The sequence below is a fragment of the Rhinatrema bivittatum genome, chromosome 16 (assembly GCF_901001135.1).
Source record: "Rhinatrema bivittatum chromosome 16, aRhiBiv1.1, whole genome shotgun sequence".
Classification (NCBI taxonomy): Eukaryota; Metazoa; Chordata; class Amphibia; order Gymnophiona; family Rhinatrematidae; genus Rhinatrema; species Rhinatrema bivittatum.
The window spans coordinates 61,665,931-61,687,261 of record NC_042630.1 but is presented as its reverse complement, the minus strand read 5'-3'; the positions used below and the strand labels follow the sequence as shown (position 1 = coordinate 61,687,261).

At 43.1% G+C, this 21,331-nt stretch overlaps 4 non-coding genes across 4 annotated transcripts; 2 read left to right on the top strand and 2 right to left on the bottom strand.

Annotated features, from left to right (window-relative positions):
* The first annotated feature begins 4,008 nt into the window (after window positions 1–4,008).
* On the top strand, window positions 4,009–4,090 carry TRNAS-AGA. Its single transcript has one exon. It is a non-coding gene; the product is annotated as a tRNA-Ser (tRNA).
* A 2,689-nt stretch (window positions 4,091–6,779) lies between these two features.
* Window positions 6,780–6,861, bottom strand: TRNAS-CGA. Its single transcript has one exon. It is a non-coding gene; the product is annotated as a tRNA-Ser (tRNA).
* Window positions 6,862–7,927: 1,066 nt separating this feature from the next.
* Window positions 7,928–8,009, top strand: TRNAS-AGA. Its single transcript has one exon. It is a non-coding gene; the product is annotated as a tRNA-Ser (tRNA).
* A 1,301-nt stretch (window positions 8,010–9,310) lies between these two features.
* TRNAW-CCA lies at window positions 9,311–9,393 on the bottom strand. The gene has a single exon. It is a non-coding gene; the product is annotated as a tRNA-Trp (tRNA).
* Between the last annotated feature and the right edge of the window lie 11,938 nt (window positions 9,394–21,331).

Here is a 21,331-nt window from a genome sequence, read left to right as displayed (position 1 = left end):
ATTTAATGTGGATAAGTGCAAGGTGATGCATAAAGGGAAAAATAACCCATGCTATAATTACACAATGTTGGGTTCCATATTAGGTGCTACAATCCAAGAAAGAGACCTAGGTGTCATAGTGGATAACACATTGAAATTGTCGGTTCAATGTCCTGCGGCAGTCAGAAAAGCAAACAGAATGTTGGGAATTATTAGAAAGGGAATGGTGAATAAAACGGAAAATGTCATAATGCCTCTGTATCGTTCCATGGTGAGACCGCACCTTGAATACTGTGTAAAATTGTGGTCGCAACATCTCAAAAAAGATATAATTGCGATGGAGAAGGTACAGAGAAGGGCTACCAAAATGATAAGGGGAATGGACCGACTCACCTATGAGGAACGACTAAAGAGGTTAGGACTTTTCAGCTTGGAGAAGAGACGACTGAGGGGGGATATGATAGAGATGTTTAAAATCATGAGAGGTCTAGAACGGGTAGATGTGAATCGGTTATTTACTCTTTTGGATAGTAGAAAGACTAGGGGACACTCCATGAAGTTAGCATGGGGCACATTTAAAACTAATAGGAGAAAGTTCTTTTTTACTCAACGCACAATTAAACTCTGGAATTTGTTGCCAGAGGTTGAGGTTAGTGCAGTTAGTATAGCTGTGTTTAAAAAAGGATTGGATAAGTTCTTGGAGGAGAAGTCCATTACCTGCTATTAAGTTCACTTAGAGAATGGCCACTGCCATTAGCAATGGTAACATAGAATAGACTTAGTTTTTGGGTACTTCCCAGGTTCTTATGGCCTGGATTGGCCACTGTTGGAAACAGGATGCTGGGCTTGATGGACCCTTGGTCTGACCCTGTATGGCATTTTCTTATGTTCTTATGTTCTTAACATTTCAGCAAGTAGGATGACGTCAGAAGATGCCTATTCACTTCAGACAGGCTTTGGAAAATGAATACCCATGGGACAAAACAGGGCTTTTGTCGCTCTCTGTCCAAGAGAATACCATCATCTGTTCTTCTCTGCTTTTTTAGCAATGCAAATTCAAGATTAAATAAAATTGGGTGACATAATCACAAAACAAAGATTGGAAAAATGTTCCTTTGAGCAGGAATTGGACCAGAGACCTAAGGATCTCCACTCTTTCTCTACAGTCCTTTGCTCTACCAGCTGAGCTATCAGCATGCCCCACTTTAGGACTCCTTCTTATAGGAATTGTTTTCTGCACTATGGAAATATGAGCGTTATTCTTTGGCTTCCTATAACTTTGACATAATCACCCTTATGATCACTCTTGCCTACGTACAAGCTGTCTAACACACCACAATTAAACTCGATGGATAACAACTTCCAGCTCGCAAAGAAAACACCATGCACACCAGAAACAACGGGCGACTGTCCTTCAAGGATTTCCTCATCTGCTGCCACTCGCATGAATGCCTACTTCTGCACAACAAACAGCATCCAAACACCAAGCCATTTCTATGCCAACCAAATACCAAGGAAAACTGACAAGACACATGCTAACCAACTACCCAGTGGCCCCCACCAATCAGATTCTGGAACAATAACATGAAGCTAAAACAACTCCATTTCCAGCTAAAAGTCATATCAACCTAGCTCACCTTCCATCCTTTCCCCTCACCTTCCATTCTGATCACTGGAGCCTTCTGCTCTACTACTTTTTGAGTTATGCTCAGTTGAGACCGATTTTATTTCCAAAATCAGATGCACAAACTATCCACATTTAATCCTGAAGAATAAGGGACATTTTTATTTCCCAAGCCTAAAACGCATATTGAAAAGATAAAGATATACAGGAGGAAGGTATTAAACGGCTAACCTTTGTAAGGGGCTTAGCGGGAGTTATCAGCATTCAGAGCCATCACCAGTTCACACAAGAGACCTGCTACACAGCATGGGGAGCATTTTAGTATGGTCGGAAATCTCAATGCTTGTGGGAAGCATCAAAACTTACTGATTCCTTTCAGCCACCGGCAAGGTGATCCTCTCCTCTCAGAGCTGCCACTTGATTGTGGGTTACTGAGCTCTGCTCTGGCATTATATGTCCTGCTTCTAAGGTAACTTAGTGGAAAACAATCCCTTTGGAAATTTACACTACAGTTAGTTGCACTGCCTGACTCCCTGCTGTTCTGATTAAGAAACGATGGTTCCTAAACAAAGCAATCACACAACCTTATCACGTCATTTATTCAGCCTGAGTGACTCACTGCTGACTTCATTAACAAACAATGGTACCCAAAGAAACCAAATCACACCACCTTTCCACCTTTCCAAGGTAAGTAACTGAACTTTTCAACCTTTTACTTAGGAGTACTCTGCTCCTAGCATATTTCTAGCTTGTGGATACCGTTTTATACATTTTTTTTAAATATGAAAACACACTTACTTCTGCTTATTAGCTGCCTTACTGTTTAACTCTTTAATATCTGGCTTCCTATTAAAAGCACAAGAACTAAATAATATATCCCAGTAGTTTACTTATCCCCAATAATTTTACAATTTCCCAAGCCAAACTTAATTATTCATTTCAGCCAAAAGCAAGGTGATCCTCCCCTTTCATTGCTGCTCCATGGTTTCCAACACCGATCCTGTGCATCATGGACAGGCGAACCAAGTTTAAAAGCAACACAGAATGTCAGAAGTGGGATTTGAACCCACATCTCTAGTGGAGCCTATGACTTGAACACAGCGCCTTGGACCTCTCTGCCATCCTGAAAAGTAATTGAAACATCTCCATGTGGATCCAGATGTCTTTGCATATTTAAAAAAATACCATTCTAGAAGCACAGTCCAGATGTATTCCACACATTAAAAAAGGTGGAAAGAAGTCAAAACGATTACCGCCATGGTTAAAAGGGGAGGTAAAAGAATCCATTTTAGCCAAAAGATCTTCATTCAAAAATTGGAAGAAGGATCCAGCAGAAGAAAATAGGATAAAGCATAAACGTAGGAAAGTAAAATGTAAGACATTGATAAGACAGGCTAAGAGAGAATTTGAAAAGAAGTTGGCTGTAGAGGCAAAAACTAACAGTAAAAACTTTTTAAAATATATCCGAAGCAGAAAGCCTGTGAGGGAATCAGTTGGACCGTTAGATGATTGAGGGGTTAAAGGGGCACTTAGAGAAGATAAGGCCATTGCTGAAAGATTAAATTATTTCTTTGCTTCGGTGTTTACCTCATCTCACTTTTGTCCTGTCTTTCCTTCATGTCTCTGTTTTTTCTTCTCTCTCTCTGTTCCTATTTCAAAACTCTCCCCCTCCCCTCTCCCCTCTCCGCTCACCACCTATTACTCCTCTGTCCTTCCATATACTGCACTAGGGCTTGATTTGTAAAGCAAAGAAAAAGAATATTCTTAAAATTAAAAAATCCGAGTACAAAGCTCTGAAACCAGTGGATATCTTGAGAAGTGAATGTCTCTTGGTCAATCCATCTTCTTTTAATCAAGAACTTCATCAGCGTAGGATGTGTAAACATTTGACGTGATGAGAGGTACAAATGACCTGTAAAAAGAAAATGATCAGCCCAGGGGAGAAGGATATTTATTTATTTATTGTTTTTGTTATACCGAGTTTCATGATAGGCATCACATCAACCCGGTTTACAAATAACAAGGAGTGTAAAGCATAACGTATCGTAAAAAATCTCAGGATATGCCTGCTATCCAATGCTGACTTATAAGGAGATGGAAATGGAGACAATATTCTTCTCCCCCAAGCATTGGTTCCCTTTTTCACTGCTTCTCCCTATGCATTCACATCCAGAAGGAGATGGGCTGCAGCAAATTGGTTGTTCTCTGCTCTCTTATACAGTAAGTGCTCCCTGCTCCATCCTCTCTTCTCCTGTCTACCACATTACTGCCCAGGGGAAAGGGGACATGAGCCACATTTTATATATAAAAGAGAAACATCTTGAGCTGCAAATTAGCTACGCTGAATAATGCTTGGCGGTGCCTACAGTCATGTTACTGAGAGATACCAAAACCACTGTGAGGATGTAGTTGTGGCCAAGTGGTTAACGCAATGGATTAGAAATCCATTGGGATCTCCCCGCGCAGGTTTGAGTCCTGCCAACTTCGAATATTCATGCTCCAGACGGCAAGGACAGACTGAAATTAATAGTATGAATGATATCTGCTAGCCTTTTATGATCTGCATCTGAGCAGTATTGCACTTTTCTAATACATTCAGATTTTAAAGTGGATCGTGCAGATGGACTCAAATGCCAGAATATCATATGGCAACACATTTCATTCTTTTTGCTATCTCGGCAGTATCCAGGCAATGCCAAGGCATGAGACACTTCTCTTACACAGCTGGAGAAACTTAGAGCTTTCCTGGAGAGAAAGAATTCTAAAGGGGGTGGTGGTGCTGGTGGAAAGGATTCCAGATTCAGGATAGACCAACTTGTGTGCAGATATTAATGAAAGATTGTTGCCATAGACCCTGCAACAAGCACATACTGGGATATGGCTTTCAAGTCCGAACTTTGAAAGCCACAGCTTTTTAAAAAGATGGGAAAAAGAGAAGGAGCATGTTGCTAACAACATGCATGCGTGTGAGACAGAATTAGCGCTTGATCATTTCAGGGTTATTGGGTTTTTTTTTTTCATTCGTGCTCCTCTCCTTACCTACTGTGTTTCTTCACCTTATCTTATACTTCCCTGCCAATTCCTTCCCATGCTCACTTACTTTCATGGTATTGGTAAGGCTTCCCCATTTCCAGATGGTCTGCCGTAGCTTTTAGTTGTGTGTGAGTCCTATTGGGACAGCAGGCTGAAGTTCATTAATACTGTAAGTGAAAATCCCTGTCAATTGAACAGATTGAGTTCAGAAGTCCTCATGTTCCAAGCAGCTCGGGGAGATGAGAGTGAATTAAACACATTGGGGAAGTGAAGCTGGTTTTTGATTACACATTGGATTGTTTAGAATTATGTACCCAAAGTGGTAGAGAACGGGTGCCTGAGTAGTGAATTGGTCTTTATCTGTCCTCTTCTACTATGTTTGCCTTATAGAAAGCATTTCTCCAGCGAGCCTGGCTATCACTTGATTGGTAGATTTGGATTTCTTCAATCCATGTCAAAATTCCAATTCCGGGTGTAATTAATGAAAGTTGCTAGCCAGAATTGTTCTCTACCTTGACAGTCTCTCCTTCCCTTTTCTGAGGTTGTTCTAGGCTTACGGTGCAACTGGGTGGAAGCTGAGAGTAAAGCAGAAAGGAATGGTGGAGGAGGAGAGCTGTGCGGATAGACACATTTTTCCTGCACATCTCTGTTTTTTTTTTTTTTGTTTCTTTTTTAGTTTGTGTCTGCACTACCAGTCATGAAAAATGCAGAATTCCCCATATATCCCTGTGCTATCCATCAATATAAAGAGCTCTCGCTATACAGAGCTAAATAGAAAAGTAAATATTAAGAAGAGATAAAAGTTAGAGGAGTAGGATTAAATGGGCAATTTTCTCAGTGGAAGGGAGTGGACAGTGGAGTGCCTCAGGGATCTGTATTGGGACCCTTACTGTTCAATATATTTATAAATGATCTGGAAAGAAATACGACGAGTGAGATAATCAAATTTGCAGATGACACAAAATTGTTCAGAGTAGTTAAATCACAAGCAGATTGTGATAAATTGCAGGAAGACCTTGTGAGACTGGAAAATTGGGCATCCAAATGGCAGATGAAATTTAATGTGGATAAGTGCAAGGTGATGCATATAGGGAAAAATAACCCATGCTATAATTACACGATGTTGGGTTCCATATTAGGAGCTACAACCCAAGAAAGAGATCTAGGTGTCATAGTGGATAACACATTGAAATCATCAGTTCAGTGTGCTGCGGCAGTCAAAAAAGCAAACAGAATGTTGGGAATTATTAGAAAAGGATTGATGAATAAAACGGAAAATGTCATAATGCCTCTGTATCGCTCCATGGTGAGACCGCACCTTGAATACTGTGTACAATTCTGGTCGCCGCATCTCAAAAAAGATATAATTGCGATGGAGAAGGTACAGAGAAGGGCTACCAAAATGATAAGGGGAATGGAACAACTCCCCTATGAGGAAAGACTAAAGAGGTTAGGACTTTTCAGCTTGGAGAAGAGACGACTGAGGGGGATATGATAGAGGTGTTTAAAATCATGAGAGGTCTAGAACGGGTAGATGTGAATCGGTTATTTACTCTTTCGGATAGTAGAAAGACTAGGGGACACTCCATGAAGTTAGCATGGGGCACATTTAAAACTAATCGGAGAAAGTTCTTTTTTACTCAACGCACAATTAAACTCTGGAATTTGTTGCCAGAGAATGTGGTTCGTGCAGTTAGTATAGCTGTGTTTAAAAAAGGATTGGATAAGTTCTTGGAGGAGAAGTCCATTACCTGCTATTAAGTTCACTTAGAGAATAGCCACTGCCATTAGCAATGGTTACATGGAATAGACTTAGTATTTGGGTACTTGCCAGGTTCTTATGGCCTGGATTGGCCACTGTTGGAAACAGGATGCTGGGCTTGATGGACCCTTGGTCTGACCCAATATGGCATTTTCTTATGTTCTAATAAACGGATGACAAGCCCAACATGTTAGGAACACTCAGCCTTCCAACCTCGAATCAGATGCGATACCGTATATCACCTAGCAATATTAGAATAACAGGTTTCCATAGCACCTTCCCTTCTCATTTCAGTATTCAAAATCTTCCATTATCCATCGTGGAGGGTCCTGTTTTTAACGAAAACAGGTAAGGCACAAACAACGTCCTTGTATTGAGGACCGTAGTCGGCAGGATTCGAACCTGGGAGGGGAGACCCCAATGGATTTCGAGTCCATCACCTTAAACACTCAGCCACGACTACAACCTGGCTGTGCCTCACTCCCAGAGTCATGTCTTTAAAATGAGCGTTTGGATTAGACCTATGAAGAGGAAGAGATTTCTGTGTGGGATTAGCGAAGGTATATTTGCATATGTATTTTTTACATGGTGTGAAAGGATGTTTAGTGAAGGATACAATGGCAGGAGAAGGTGTGAAAAGGAAAGGGATGGGGAAAGTGTTTAGAAAAGATGTGAGGGAGCGTAAGGGAGAACATGAGCATAAAGTAGGCGTGAGAGTGTATGTCCATCTGTGGCAGGCTGGAGCAGGAGAAAGCAAGGTGCTTATATGTGGAGGGCTGGAGCAGATGTCTGGAAGTTGAGTGGGCATTTGTGTCTATTTCCCTCATCTCACTTTTGTCCTGTCTTTCCTTCACATCTCTGTTTTCTCTTCTCTCTCTTTTCCTATTTCAAAACTCTCCCTCTCCCCCTCCCCTCACCACCTATTACCCCTCTGTCCTTCCATATACTGCACTAGGGCTTGATTTGTAAAGCAAAGAAAAAGAATATTCTTAAAATGAAAAATTCCGAGTATAAAGCTCTGAAAGCAATGGATATCTTGAGAAGTGAATGTCTCTTGGTCAATCCATCTTCTTTTAATCAAGAACTTCATCAGCGTAGGATGTGTAAACATTTGACATGGTGAGAGGTACAAATGACCTGTAATAAGAAAATGATCAGACCAGGGGAGAAGGATAACTCAGGACATGCCTGCTATCCAATGCTGACTTATAAGGAGATGGAAATGGAGACAACATTCTTCTCCCCCAAGCATTGGTTCCCTTTTTCACTGCTTCTCCCTATGCATTCACATCCAGAAGGAGATGAGCTGGAGCAAAATGGTTGTTCTCTGCTCTCTTATACAGTAAGTGCTCCCTGCTCCATCCTCTCTTTTCCTGTCTACCACATTACTGCCCAGGGGAAAGGGGACATGAGCCACATTTTATATATAAAAGAGAAACATCTTGAGCTGCAAATTAACTACGCTGAATATTGCTTGGCGGTGCCTACAGTCATGTAACTGAGAGATTTAAAAAAATGACCGTGAGGATGTAGTTGTGGCTGAGTGGTTAAGGTGATGGACTAGAAATCCATTGGGGTCTCCCTGTGCAGGTTCGAGTCCTACCAACTACAAATATTCATGCTCCAGACTGCAAGGACAGACTGAAATTAATAGTATGGATGATATCTGCTAGCATTTTATGAGCTGCATCTGAGCAGTGTTGCACGTTTCTAGTATATTCAGACTTTAAAGTGGATCGTGCAGATGGACTGAAATGCCAGAATATAATATGGCAACACATTTCATTCTTTTTGCTATCTCGGCAGTATCCAGGCAATGCCAAGGCATGAGACACTTCTCTTACACAGCTGGAGAAACTTAGAGCTTTCCTGGAGAGAAAGAATTCTAAAGGGGGTGGTGGTGCTGGTGGAAAGGATTCCAGATTCAGGATAGACCAACTTGTGTGCAGATATTAATGAAAGATTGTTGCCATAGACCCTGCAACAAGCACATACTGGGATATGGCTTTCAAGTCCGACCTTTGAAAGCCACAGCTTTTTAAAAAGATGGGAAAAAGAGAAGGAGCATGTTGCTAACAACATGCATGCGTGTGAGACAGAATTAGCGCTTGATCATTTGAGGGTTATTGTTTGTTTTTTTTTTCATTCTTGCTCCTCTCCTTACCTACTGTGTTTCTTTACCATATCTTATACTTCCCTGCCAATTCCTTCCCATGCTCACTTACTTTCATGGTATTGGTAAGGCTTCCCCATTTCCAGATGGTCTGCCGTAGCTTTAAGTTGTGTTTGAGTCCTATTGGGATAGCCGGCTGAAGTTCATTAATACTGTAGGTGAATATCCCTGTCAATTGAACAGATTGAGTTCAGAAGTCCTCATGTTCCAAGCAGCTCGGGGAGTTGAGAGTGAATTAAACACATTGGGGAGGGGAAGCTGGTTTTTGATTACACATTGGATTGTATAGAATTATGTACCCAAAGTGGTAGAGAACGGGTGCCTGAGTTGTGAATTGGTCTTTATCTGTCCTCTTCTACTATGTTTGCCTTATAGAAAGCATTTCTCCAGCGAGCCTGGCTATCACTTGATTGGTAGATTTGGATTTCTTCAATCCATGTCAAAATTCCAATTCCGGGTATAATTACAGAAAGTTGCTAGCCAGAATTGCTCTCTACCTAGACAGTCTCTCCATCCCTTTTCTGAGGTTGTTCTAGGCTTACGGTGCAACTGGGTGGAAGCTGAGAGTAAAGCAGAAAGGAATGGAGGAGGAGGAGAGCTGGGCAGATAGACATATTTTTCCTGTACATCTCTGTTTTGCTTTTTCTATTTGTGTCTGCACTACCAGTGATGAAAAATGCAGTTTTTCCCGTGTAGACTCGAACAGGTAAGGCACAAACAATGCCCTTGCATTGAGGACTGTAGTCGGACAGGTTTTGAACCTGTGAGGGGAGACCCCAATGGATTTGGAGTCCATCACCTTAACCACTTGGCCATGACTACAACCTGGCTGTAGATAGCTCCCAGAGTCATGTCTTTAACATTAGCGTTTGGAGTAGACATGAAGAGGAAGAGTTTTCTGTTAGGGATTAGGGAAGGTATATTTGCATATATATTTTTTACATGTTGTTAAAGGATGTTTAGTGAAGGATAGAATGGCAGGAGTATGTGTAAAAAGGAAAGTGATGGGGGAAACTGTATAAAAAGAAGTGAGGGAGTTTAAGGGAGAACTTGAACACAAAGTATTAGAGATGTAAATCGGAACCGTAATCGGTTCCGGTTCCGATTCAAATCTTATAATTTTTATCGTCCGGCCCGATCCGATAATCAAAAAACCCAGCCTGACCCTTTAAAACTGACCCTTTAGCCTCCCCCCACCCTCCCGACCCCCCAAAAAACATTTTAAAATTACCTGGTGGTCCAGTGGGGGTGCGGGGAGCAATCTCCCACTCTCGGGCTGTCGGCTGAACTAATAAAAATGGCGCCGATGGCCCTATGCCCTTACCATGTGACAGGGTATCCGTGCCATTGGCCGGCCCCTGTTACATGGTAGGAGCACTGGATGGCCCGTGCCATCTTTAAAAATGGCTAGCCAATACCGGTTGCAAATTAGCTACCCTGAATATTGCCTGGTGGGGCCTATAGTCATGTTACTGAGAGATACAAAGTTGACTTAGGGGATGTAGTTGTGGCTGAGTGGTTAAGGTGATAGAATAGAAATCCATTGGGCTCATCTCATGCAGGTTTGAGTCTTGCCAACTATAAATATTCATGCTTTGCGGTGACAAGGACTGGTTGAAATTAATGGTATGTGCTAGCATTTTATAATTTGCTGTGTAAGTAAGAGAGAGCGAGAGCATTGTGTGATTGAGAGAGACTGATCAGGGAGATGACTTGTATGTGTGTGCTTGTCTGTGTGAGTGAGAGAGAGACTGGTTGGGGAGATGTTTGGTGTGCGAGAGACAGAAACTGGTCCTGAGGGTGTGGGTGTGTGTGTCTGTGTGAGAGAGAGAGAGAAGAGACTAGTTGTGGTCCCTAAGGAAGAGGACTGTGAGGACAGCTACTGCTGCTTCTGGTGTGGCCTGCAAGGGAAAGGAGTAGGAGATCTGCTGGAGAGGATTAGTAAAGGTGGCTTTTTAAGTTCATTTTTCTTGATTAACTATCATTTTAATTATTGGGTAGTATGTGATGTGTCTGCTGTTTGAAATATTTTATTGGTGTTTGGTAAAGCTTTCAAAATTTGCATGAGTCTTTAATTATTGAATATTCTATTCATCAGCTGTTTTGAAATTATTTTATTTGTATGATTTTATAATTATGATTAATGATTTATATATCTTGATTTTATTGATTTGTTTCACTAGGAATGGTGAAATTTTTGTTTTTCCATTGTTGCACTCTATAGAGTCTGGCGTGATGCATTTTACAGTTCAGTTTTTGTCTGCACATTTCTATTTATACTTTATGTGGCTTTATTCTGTATTTGGTGAGGGTCTGTCTCTGCTCTGTGTGTGTGACCATGATGAGAGATTCTGCTAGCATATAGTGTCTGTATAGGGATCTATAGCAATCAGGTTTGTTTTGTTTCCTCAGTAGGTGGTGTATTGGTATTCCAGGACCCAGTGTAATATTTACCCTTGCTTTTTCAAATGTAGGGTTATTGTTGTTTGAGTCCTTGGTGTTATTACTGTTATGTTATGATGGGATTGCAGTATAGATTTTTTTAAATACTTTATTTATCCATTTTAACCAATTATAGACAGTAATCATACTTGTCAATGATATGGCAATATTAGAAATTAACCATTTTTATAAGGCAATCCAAAAAAAAACAAAAACAATATAATCTAATGTGTATATGCCAAATTATAAAGAATCTGATGATCTTATTTATTTGTAGCTAGAGCAATATAAAGAAAACATTTTCATAGTAAAATAGATGTATATTAAATGCTACATTCTAATTACCCAATACCAATCAGGGCTCAATTATCTTGGCAACTTCGAATCCAGGAATTTTCTAAGTTCTGTAGGTTCCAGAAACACATACCTATTATTCAAATGTTTAACAACACATTTACAGGGAAAGTAAACTACCATGTGGGGCCCCAGCTGTTTTACATCTGGGCCCATCTGCAGAAAACCTTTCCTTCTTAACTGGGTATTCCAAGTAGAGATCTGAATCATGTGATCGATCGTCTTAACGATTGATTTCGGCTGGGAGGGGGAGGGAATCGTATCATCGCAGTTTGGGTTTTTTAAATATCGTGTAAATCGTGTAAATCGAAAACCGGCACACTAAAACATCCCTAAAACCCACCCCGACCCTTTAAAATAAATCCCCCACCCTCCCGAACCCCCCAAAATGCCTTAAATTACCTGGGGTCCAGTGGGGGGGAGGGGAAGGGGGAGGGCGGGAAAACCGGCACACTAAAACAACTCTAAAACCCACCCCGACCCTTTAAAATAAATCCCCCACCCTCCCGAACCCCCCCAAAATGCCTTAAATTACCTGGGGTCCAGAGGAAGGGTCCCGGTGTGATCTTTTACTCTCAGACCTCTGGGTGCGTTGTAGAAATGGCGCCGGCGCTACCTTTGCCTTGTCATATGACAGGTCAAAGGTAGCGCCGGCGCCATTTTGTTTTTTGTCCTCCAACGTCAGGAGTGTAGGAGATCGCTCCCGGACCTCCGCTGGACACCCAGGGACTTTTGGCCAGCTTGGGGGGGCCTCCTGACCCCCACAAGACTTGCCAAAAGTCAGGCGGGTGTCCGGGAATGACTTCCTGCACGCGAATCGTTTTTCCGTACGGAAAAACGATTTGCGGCAGGAGATCGCTCCCGGACCCCCGCTGGACTCCCAGGGACTTTTGGCCAGCTTGGGGGGGCCTCCTGACCCCCACAAGACTTGCCAAAAGTCCAGCGGGGGTCCGGCGCCATTTTGCGCAAAATGGCGCCGGCCGTACGGCAACATGATTCGACTACAGGAGGTCGTTCCGGACCCCTGCTGGACTTTTGGCAAGTCTTGTGGGGGTCAGGAGGTCCCCCCAAGCTGGCCAAAAGTCTCTGGGGGTCCAGCGGGGGTCCGGGAGCGATCTCCTACGCTCCTGACGTCGGGGGACAAAAAACAAAATGGCGCCGGTGCTACCTTTGACCTGTCATATGACAAGGCAAAGGTAGTACCGGCGCCATTTCTACAACGCACCCGGAGGTCCGAGAGTAAAAGATCACACCGGGACCCTTCCTCTGGACCCCAGGTAATTTAAGGCATTTTGGGGGGGTTCGGGAGGGTGGGGGATTTATTTTAAAGGGTTGGGGTGGGTTTTAGGATTGTTTTAGTGTGCCGGTTTTCCCGCCCTCCCCCTTCCCCTCCCCCTTCCCCCGATTTACGATTTTTTGACGATAAATCGGGGGAATTGTTATTGTATCGCGGCTCTAATGATTTTTGATGATTTAAAATATATCGGACGATATTTTAAATCGTCAAAAAAATATTCACATCCCTAATTCCTAGTGATGTCTGGATACATCCACATTCTCTCAGTAAGGTAAAGCTTTTTTCGATTTCTCAAGAAGAGCTTTAAAATATGATCTCTATCATCAGCTTTCTGGAATCTCACACGTAAGGTTCCTCTAGACTCTACTTGCTCTCCCATCGACTCTTCCTGGAAATTAGTAAGATTTCCTAGCTGTAAAGATTGATTAGAAACATTGACATTCCCCCATTTTTTTGTTACAATATAGAAGATTTTTTCTATTAAAGGTATTTTTTGAGAAGGAATTAATAAATTTTCTCCTAAAAATCTTCTAAATTGTTCCAAATAAGTCTAACAAAGGGAAAATTTAAAATTCTAATATTATTATATCTAATACTGTTCTCTATTATTTCAATTCTTCTCATATTTGCTGTTTCTCCTTTTATTAACCCTGTTTGGACTTCTTGCATTTGATTCAAGTGCTTTTCTAGATTCTCAAATTTCTCTGAGTGTTGTTTAACCTTACTGTCCATTGTACTATCTTGGACTTGCATTTCAGACATTTTTATCTCTAAATTTTTCATAGAAACTTTCAAATCCATCAATAAACCCCATATATTTTCTAAGGTAATTTTATGAGTCTCATTCACTTCAGAACTCTCTTTCTTAGGATTCTTCTTCTGCAGTATAGATTTTGAGTATCTTTTTTGCAGGGTTCTGTGTTAGTTCACAATGTACCTGGCAGTGGAAGGTGTTTGTGCTGCTGTTACTGTGAGGTGACACCAGAATTTGAAAATATCTTTTAGTATGATGAGCTGTAAGGGAAACATCCAAGCTCCAGTGTTTGGGGGAATTTCAGTGGATGCACAGAGTTACAGAACTGGAGGTGTAGGATTTGTATTGACATTCTTTCCTTCCTATAAATTCCAGACTTCATTCTCATAGCCATATAGAATTAGTTGAATGAGGCCTTCTAATAATTTTATAGTAGTTTTACTAGAAGTGTGAAACTGGCCAGCTTTTTAAAATTACGCAGAAGACCCTTTGGACTTTTTTATTAACACTTTTTTTTTTATAACCAATTTTAAAGCAGGATCCATGCTATAGATATGGGTGTGATGAAGAAATGTTATTTTGGCTCCCCCCCCCCACCCAACAATTTTTCTGTCTAGAGTTGCCTCTGATTTTCTTTGAAATCGGTAAATTGGACTTTATTGGATCTTGCCCGACTCTGGCCGAGTTTCACTCTACGAGCTGCCTCAAGGGCTATTGTAAATAAATAAAAACAAATAAAAGGACTCACAAACATGAATATTTGTAACAACGAGTAAAATGCAATATAAAACTTATATAAATCATATAAAATAATATGACATAAAAATAAAGATAAAGATATACATATTGCACTTAAAAATTAAAATCACATTGCTCACTTGTTTGTGTGTAAATATACATATGCAAATATTTTATAGGACACGTGTATATTTTATGTACAGATATTAATGCATGACCCGGGGGTGTGGGGGGGGGGGGGGGGAGGGAGAAGGCTCGCCTAGTGTGCCAAATCCCCTTGCACCAGCCCTGGTGACATTTCATAATATTTATAAGCAATCTGCATAGTGATTATATTCTTTACATGTATAATGTTTCATACAGTTTGTTTACCAATTTGTCATAGCGATAAACAAGATAATTATTTAACATCTCTTCATTATATTAAGCATTCGTTATGTGCATACAACTGTAAGAGTTACAACTGATGGTAAAAAGAGGCATACATATGGCCTAGTCACAGAGGGGATGGCACTCGAATACATCCATGACGTGACTTCATTGCTCCAGGTATGGAGCCTTTCTTGATGGGAATTTTGGGGATATTATTGGGGTTACAAGTTTGGGGGAGGGAATACTTGGTGAAGGTTGGGGTTCTGGGAAATGGGAGGGGATTGCTGCATATGCAAATTCTTGAAAGGTGCAAACAGGCTTGCTACTTTCTCTCAGGAACGATTCTGGCACATATAGACAAAGTCAGTGTGCCCTGCTCAGTAAAAGGACACAGGGTGCCCTGGAGAATTTTGAACAAAATGTTTTGGTTAAGATATATGGCTCGGATTTGGGATGGGGACACTCCGATTAAGAGGGAAACAGTTATATCCCACTTAAATAAATTAAAAGGCACAATTGTCTTTCTACAAGAGACACAAATGTGGTCTTTGAAGCATCTTAAATTGAAAAAGATATGGATTAACCAGGTATATACTGCCCAGAGCTCTTCCAAAAGTTGAGGAGTTGCTATTTTAATCCACAGGTCTGTTTCCTTCCAATGGCAGAAGTCAATAGTTGATCCTGAAGACAGATATATTATACTTTTGTGAATGATATTTGTTAAGCCCACCATCTTAGCCTCTATTTCTGGTCCAAATCAATATGATCATGAATTATTTTTATCAAGATCACATCTCGTATTATATCATTGGGTAAAGCATAGATTTTATTGGAAGGAGACTTGAATTGCATAGTGAATCCCCAAATGGACCGCCAATCCAGTAGTTTAGTTATAAAGCTCCTGGATGGAATAAATGACAGTTTATAGAGCAATTGGTTCAGGAACCGACGAGAGAGGGAACAATTTTAGATCTAATTCTCAGTGGAGCACAGGATTTAGTGAGAGAGGTAACAGTGGTGGGGCTGCTTGGCAATAGTAATCGTAACATGGTCACATTTGATTTAATGACTATCTGATGGACATTCAGTAAATCCATGGCTCTAGCACTAAACTTTCAAAAGGGAAACTTTGATAAAATGAGAAAAATAGCAAAAACTGAAAGGTGAAGCTACAAAGGTAAAAAGTGTGCAACAGGCATGGACCTTTGCTCGTTCATTCTTGAGTCCATCTATTGTACCCCCATCTTTCTCTCGGTTCATTTACAATTGGGATTTGAAGCCAGAGTTTAAATCTCACCTCCGCACCTTGTGACCTTGGGTGAGTCACGTCACTCTCCATGGCCTCAGGCACAATCTTAGTACCTGATTCACTAAAGGTTTTTCCCATAGACACAAAATGGGAGAAAATGAATCAGGACCTTAGATTGTGAGCTCGCCGGTACAGGGCAGTACCAACAGTACCTGAATGTAATGCAAATATGAAGTGCTTGAAAAAGCAGACTATAAATCAAATAAACTCCTAAAAATCTCTTTTGGCAAAACTTACCTTTCAACACTGCACGCCAAACCCTATGGGCCTACAAGTACCTTTTAAGTTCTTTGGGATAGGCACCTGTGAACTTCTGCCTTGTATGTCCCTTATGAAAAATGTGTGTAACTCTTGTGTTCTCTTGCCTACTATTTAGTTTAGAAAACAGTTAGAAAAAAAAACTGAAAGGTACAGTTGCAAAGGCTAAAAGTGTAAAACAGGTGTGAACACTGATTACAAATACAATCTTAGAAGCTCAGTCCAGAGGTATTCCATGCATTTAGAAAAGTGAAAGGAAAGCAAAACAATTACTGGCATGGTTAAAAGGTGAGATGAAAGAGGCCATTTCAGCCAAAAGATCTTCATTCAAAAACTGGAAGAAGGATCCATCAGAAGAAAATAGGATAAACCTGTTGTCACACTATCTCACAAGTTATCATGTAAACCGATGTGATACTCATGTTTGAATGTCGGTATGTAAGAACAAATAAATAAATAAATAAATAAATTCAAAATAAGCACTGGCAAGTTAAATGTAAGACATTGATAAAACAGGCTATGAAAGAATTTGAAAAGATGTTGGCTAAAGAGACAAAAAATCACAATAAAAATGTTTAAAAATATATGTGAAGCAGAAAGCCTGTGAGGGAGTCGGTTGGATCGTTAGATCATTGAGGGATTAAAGGAGCACTTAGGGAAGATAAGGCTATCATGGAAAGATTAAACAATAGGGATGTGAATCGTTTTAGGACGATTAAAATTATCGTCCGATAATTTTAATATCGTCTTAAACCGTTATGGAACACAATACAATACAGATTCTAACAATTTATCGTTATAAATCATTAGAATCGTGAGCCGGCACACTAAAACCCCCTAAAACCCACCCCCGACCCTTTAAATTAAATCCCCCACCCTCCCGAACCCCCCCCAAATAACTTAAATAACCTGCGGGTCCAGCGGCGGTCCGGAACGGCAGCGGTCCGGAACGGGCTCCTGCTCCTGCATCTTGTCGTCTTCGGCCGGCGCCATTTTCCAAAATGGCGCCGAAAAATGGCGGCGGCCATAGACGAAAAAGATTGGACGGCAGGAGGTCCTTCCGGACCCCCGCTGGACTTTTGGCAAGTCTCGTGAAGGTCAGGAGGCCCCCCACAAGCTGGCCAAAAGTTCCTGGAGGTCCAGCGGGGGTCAGGGAGCGATTTCCCGCCGCGAATCGTTTCCGTACGGAAAATGGCGCCGGCAGGAGATCGACTGCAGGAGGTCGTTCAGCGAGGGTTCCGGCGCCTCGCTGAACGACCTCCTGCAGTCGATCTCCTGCCGGCGCCATTTTCCGTACGAAAACGATTCGCGGCGGGAAATCGCTCCCTGACCCCCGCTGGACCTCCAGGAACTTTTGGCCAGCTTGTGGGGGGCCTCCTGACCTTCACGAGACTTGCCAAAAGTCCAGCGGGGGTCCGGAAGGACCTCCTGCCGTCCAATCTTTTTCGTCTATGGCCGCCGCCATTTTTCGGCGCCATTTTGGAAAATGGCGCCGGCCGAAGACGACAAGATGCAGGAGCAGGAGCCCGTTCCGGACCGCTGCCGTTCCGGACCGCCGCTGGACCCGCAGGTTATTTAAGTTATTTGGGGGTGGGGGATTTAATTTAAAGGGTCGGGGGTGGGTTTTAGGGGGTTTTAATGTGCCGGTTTTTCGATTTTTCGATTTTTTAACGATTTTTCACGATTTTTCAGGATATTTTACCCCCCCAAACGGCAACAATACGATTCCCTCCCCCTCCCAGCCGAAATCGATCGTTAAGACGATCGAGGACACGATTCACATCCCTATTAAACAATTTCTTTGATTCTGTGTTTAATGAAGAAGATGTTGGGGAGATACCCATTCCAGAGCAGGTTTTCATGGGTAATGATTCAGATGGACTGAACCAAATCAAGGTGAACCTAGAAGATGTGGTAGACCAGAGTGACAAACTGGAGATAGTAAATCACCTGGCCCACATGGTAATCATCCCAGGGTTCTGAAAGAACTAAAAAATGAAATTAAGGACCTATTTCAATTAATTTGTAACCTATCACTAAAATTCTCCATTGTACCTGAAGATAGGAAGATGTCCAATATAACCCGATATTTAAAAAGAGCTCCAAGAAACTATAGACTGGTGAGCCTGACTTCAGTGCTGGGAAAAATCGGGGAAACTATTATAAAGAATAAAATCACAAACATTTAGATAGACATGGTTTAATCGGACACAGCCAGCATGGATTTACTCAAGGGACAAAGGTAAACCAGTAGATGTGGTGTATTTGGAATTCCAGAAGGCGTTCAACAAAGTTCCTCATGAGAGGCTTCAAAGAAAACTAAAAAGTCATGGGATAGGAGGCATTGTCCTTTCATGGATTTAACAGGTAAAGCAGCAGGAGAGTTCTGCTCCAGCTCCTCCCCCTCAGGCCCAGAATGAGGTTGCACCATGATGTTTCAGACTTAACAGGTAAAGCAGCAGGGGAGTTCTGCTCCAGCTCCTCCCCCTCAGGCCCAGAATGAGGTTGCACCAGGATGTCTCAGACTTAACAGGTAAAGCAGCAGGGGAGTTCTGCTCTAGCTCCTCCCCCTCAGGCCCAGAATGAGGTTGCACCATGACGTCTCAGACTTAACAGGTAAAGCCGCAGGAGAGTTCTGCTCCAGCTCCTCCTCTTCAGGCCCAGAATGAGGTTGCACCATGACGTTTCAGACTTAACAGGTAAAGCAGCAGGGGAGTTCTGCTCCAGCTCCTCCCCTTCAGGCTCAGAATGAGGTTGCACCATGACGTCTCAGACTTAACAGGTAAAGCCGCAGGGGAGTTCTGCTCCAGCTCCTCCCCTCATGCCCAGAATGAGGTTGCACCATGATATTTCAAATTTAACAGGTAAAGCAGCAGGGGAGTTCTGCTCCAGCTCCTCCCCTTCAGGCCCAGAATGAGGTTACACCATTATATTTCAAATTTAACAGGTAAAGCAGCAGGGGAGTTCTGCTCCAGCTCCTCCCCCTCAGGCTCAGAATGAGGTTGCACCATGACGTCTCAGACTTAACAGGTAAAGCAGCAGGGGAGTTCTGCTCCAGCTCCCCCCTTCAGGCTCAGAATGAGGTTGCACCATGACGATTCAGACTTAACAGATAAAGCAGAAGGGGAGTTCTGCTCCAGCTCCTCCCCCTCAGGCCCAGAATGAGGTTGCACCATGACGTCTCAGACTTAACAGGTAAAGCAGCAGGGGAGTTCTGCTCCAGCTCCCCCCTTCAGGCTCAGAATGAGGTTGCACCATGACGATTCAGACTTAACAGATAAAGCAGAAGGGGAGTTCTGCTCCAGCTCCTCCCCCTCAGGCCCAGAATGAGGTTGCACCATGACATCTCAGACTTAACAGGTAAAGCCGCAGGGGAGTTCTGCTCCAGCTCCTCCCCTCATGCCCAGAATGAGGTTGCACCATGATATTTCAAATTTAACAGGTAAAGCAGCAGGGGAGTTCTGCTCCAGCTCCTCCCCTTCAGGCCCAGAATGAGGTTGCACCAGGATGTCTCAGACTTAACAGGTAAAGTAGCAGGGGAGTTCTGCTCCAGCTCCTCCCCTCATGCCCAGAATGAGGTTGCACCATGATATTTCAAATTTAACAGGTAAAGCAGCAGGGGAGTTCTGCTCCAGCTCCTCCCCTCATGCCCAGAATGAGGTTGCACCATGATATTTCAAATTTAACAGGTAAAGTAGCAGGGGAGTTCTGCTCCAGCTCCTCCCCCTCAGGCCCAGAATGAGGTTGCACTATGACGTTTCAGAACAGGTAAAGCAGCAGGGGAGTTCTCCTCCAGCTCCTCTCCTTCAGGCCCAGAATGAGGTTGCACCATGATGTTTCAGACTTAACAGGTAAAGCAGCAGGGGAGTTCTGCTCCAGCTCCTCCCCCTCAGGCTCAGAATGAGGTTGCACCATGACGTTTCAGACTTAACAGGTAAAGCAGCAGGGGAGTTCTCCTCCAGCTCCTCCCCTTCAGGCCCAGAATGAGGTTGCACCATGATGTCTCAGACTTAACAGGTAAAGCAGCAGGGGAGTTCTGCTCCAGCTCCCCCCTTCAGGCTCAGAATGAGGTTGCACCATGACGTCTCAGACTTAACAGGTAAAGCAGCAGGGGAGTTCTGCTCCAGCTCCCCCCTTCAGGCTCAGAATGAGGTTGCACCATGATGTTTCAGACTTAACAGGTAAAGCCGCAGGGTAGTTCTGCTCCAGCTCCTCCCCCTCAGGCCCAGAATGAGGTTGCACCATGATGTCTCAGACTTAACAGGTAAAGCAGCAGGGGAGTTCTGCTCCAGCTCCTCCCCTCAGGCCCAGAATGAGGTCGCACCAGGATGTCTCAGACTTAACAGGTAAAGCCGCGGGGGAGTTCTGCTCCAGCTCCTCCCCCTCAGGCTCAGAATGAGGTTGCACCATGACGTCTCAGACTTAACAGGTAAAGCAGCAGGGGAGTTCTGCTCCAGCTCCCCCCTTCAGGCTCAGAATGAGGTTGCACCATGATGTTTCAGACTTAACAGGTAAAGCCGCAGGGGAGTTCTGCTCCAGCTCCTCACCCTCAGGCCCAGAATGAGGTTGCACCATGATGTCTCAGACTTAACAGGTAAAGCAGCAGGGGAGTTCTGCTCCAGCTCCTCCCCTCAGGCCCAGAATGAGGTCGCACCAGGATGTCTCAGACTTAACAGGTAAAGCCGCGGGGGAGTTCTGCTCCAGCTCCTCCCCCTCAGGCTCAGAATGAGGTTGCACCATGACGTCTCAGACTTAACAGGTAAAGCAGCAGGGGAGTTCTGCTCCAGCTCCTCCCCCTAAGGCTCAGAATGAGGTTGCACCATGACATCTCAGACTTAACAGGTAAAGCAGCAGGGGAGTTCTGCTCCAGCTCCTGCCCTTCAGGCAGCCTGCAGTGAAGAAGAGGAGAAAGGGTTTGCCAGGAGCAGCAAAGCAGCCACTCTGCTCCCTAAACAAGCCATTCCCTCCTGTTCTATGGAGAAGAGGTGGTGGAAAGCGCGACACTGAAGCAGACACTACAGAGCAAAGAAGAAGAACAAAAAAGGTTGGATTAGCACAAGTTTGAAACTTATAAGCAGAGGCCTCCTTGTTAAAGTTTCAATCCTAGCCTTGCACAGCAGCTCACAAATTTCAAACCTCTGCTAATTCAACCTCTTTTTATGCTACCCGAGGCTTCATTTCTGGCAGAACAACCCAGAATGGCCTCCTGCCACCTTTTTTTCAGAACTCAAGGAAG